The 2,765-nt window shown below is 44.7% G+C and overlaps 1 pseudogene; it reads left to right on the top strand.

Annotated features, from left to right (window-relative positions):
- The first annotated feature begins 253 nt into the window (after window positions 1-253).
- LOC109497292 lies at window positions 254-2,389 on the top strand (annotated as a pseudogene).
- The last annotated feature ends 376 nt before the right edge of the window (window positions 2,390-2,765 follow it).

The raw sequence follows: 2,765 nt of genomic DNA, 5'->3' as shown, positions 1-2,765 counted from the left end.
TCGGTTAAGTGTCCAACTTTGGCTCAGGTCATGATCTCACTGTTCCCGAGTTTGAGCCCTGCATCGGGCTCTGTGCTGACAGCTCAGAGCCTGGAGCCTGTTTCTGTGACTCCTTCTCTTTCTCTGCTCCCCCACCACTCACACTCGGTCTCTGTCTCTCTCTTTCAAGAGTAATTAAACATAAAATAAAATAAAATAATCCATATTCTCTCTTTTTTTTTGTAGCACGTTGGAAGAGGCCAACTGCTTCAGGATGAAACTGAACATCTCTTTCCCAGCTACTGGCTGCAAGGAACTCACTGAAGTGGACAATGACCATAAACTTCCTACCCTTTATGAGAAGTATATAGGCACAAAAGTGGCTGCCGATGCTCTGGGTGAAGAATGGACCATTTGGTCATATGGTCCAAATCACCGAAGGAATGACAACCAAGGCTTCCCCATGAAGCAGGTGTCTTGACCCATGGCCATGTCCACCTGCTGCTGAGTAAGGGGCATTCCTCTTCTAGACTAATGAGGACTTGAAAGAGAAAACACAAATCTGTTTGGGGTTACATTGGGGATGCCAAGCTGAGTGTTCTCAGCTTGGTCACTGTAAAGAAAGGAAATAAGGATATTCCTGAACTCACTGATATTACCTTGATATTACCTGATATTACTCACGATGTACCTTGTTGTCTGTGGTCCAGAATCCACAAACTTTCAGTCTCTTTAAAGAAGATGATGTCTGCCAGGATGTTGTAAGAAAGTTTCTACACAAGGAAAGTAAGAAATCTAGAACAAAGGACCCAAGATTCAGCATCTTGTTACTCTACATGCCTGTACCATAAACATGGGTATACTGCTCTGGAGAAACAGCGTACTCAGAAAAATAAGGAAAAGGTTGCAGAATATGCTAACCTTTTGGCCGAGGGAAGGAAGGAGGACAAAGAAAAAAGCCAGTAACAGATTGCCAAGAGACAGGGGTTGTCCTCTCTGAAGGTTCTTTTTTTTTTTAATTTTTTTAATGTTTATTTATTTTTGAGACAGAGGGAGACAGAGCATGAGTGGGGGAGGGGCAGAGAGAGAGGGAGACACAGAATTCCAAACAGGCTCCAGGCTCTGAGCTGTCAGCACAGAGCCCAATGCAGGGCTCGAACCCACGAACCGCGAGATCATGACCTGAGCCGAAGTCGGACGCTCAACCGACTGAGCCATCCAGGTGCCCAGAAGCTTCTACTTCTAAGTTGAGTCCAGTCAAAGCTGAGATTTTCTAAGAATAACAAATAAATAAGAATCAGACATTTAAAAAAAAAATTCAGTGTTGAAAACTTGAAAATACCGATGAGCAAAAAGGAAAACATTTATTGAATGATTTTTATTTTTTCTTTTATTTTTATATTATAAATTTTCGATAACAAATATACATTGCTTCTTAATTTTTTTTTCAACGTTTATTTATTTTTGGGACAGAGAGAGACAGAGCATGAACGGGAGAGGGGCAGAGAGAGAGGGAGACACAGAATCGGAAACAGGCTCCAGGCTCCGAGCCATCAGCCCAGAGCCCGACGCGGGGCTTGAACTCACGGACCGCGAGATCGTGACCTGGCTGAAGTCCGACGCTTAACCGACTGCGCCACCCAGGCGCCCCTATACATTGCTTCTTAAGGAAAAAAAAGTATTGATCATGCTTCTCATCTTTCCTCAGCTTCACCTGAGTCACAGGTGTTCAGGAAAGAAAATCAGTTGGTGTTAATGGCTGAAAACAGCTGGGTCTGAAAACCTCATCCACTTCAGCTGAGGCTTTCTGTAACTTCTATTTTATCCTAGGACGGGCAATAGCATGAAGTCTACAGAGGCACAAAAGCCACGGTGGAGAAGGAGAACTCCGAGGTCAAGTAGGACCAAAGATCCCAGAAACCACGCTGCTGCAAGCTAGTCTTGGAGCAGAGCTTACAAGGGGTGAATTGAGATGGGACTTGAACTCTCTGGTGCCAGGATGAATGCTAGTCATGCTTGCCAAAGATGTTACCCTATACCACAGAAATAAACGAGGCAAAATTTCAAATATGGCTGCCTGGTCCAGGTTGGTAAGGCAGGGCTCCAATCTCTGACTAGAGAACAGAATGAGCCCCATTTCCAGGGAATCTGGGGTTCCATACAAAGTAACTAAGTGGGCCAGAGCACAATGAATCAGAACCCCATCACACGGGTTGGGAAGGCATGGGAGGGGTGTGTGGGTTACACTGGTACCCAGAACTTGCCCTGGACCACTGGATACGGGACTTGGTTGGCTATGAAGACAATTATCCAATCATTAATTCATTCAATAAGTATTTATTGGGCTTCTAACAAGTATCAGGCTCTGTGCTAGGCGTCAAGGACACACAGTGAAAATGCACAGGTATAAAAGAGGAAGATAGGTATGAAGCCAACGTGGGACGTGGGAATCGCACAAATAAACACAGCAACGGAGCACAGCAATTGCTCCAAAGGTGAATCAGGCTGCTCTAGAGTATACCAAGGGTATAAATTTTAGATTGGGAAGGGGTCACCAAGGAAGACTTTCTTAAGAAGTGATATTTAAGCTAAGACTCAAAGCCTGAGCAGGAGTTAGGCTGGTAAAGATTGGAAGGCAGCTATGCTCACCACTATACCACCAACGCTTCGCAAGTAGAGATTGGAAGGGAAAGCATGCCACACAGAAAAAGCAGCTTGGGTGAGAAGTCTTAGGACATGCATGGTAAGCAAGAACATACACAAGAGCCTGCAAACCAGCTAAGGAT

Source organism: Felis catus, chromosome A2 (genome assembly GCF_018350175.1).
Source record: "Felis catus isolate Fca126 chromosome A2, F.catus_Fca126_mat1.0, whole genome shotgun sequence".
Classification (NCBI taxonomy): domain Eukaryota; kingdom Metazoa; phylum Chordata; class Mammalia; order Carnivora; family Felidae; genus Felis; species Felis catus.
This window is presented reverse-complemented; position numbering and strand designations above follow the sequence as displayed.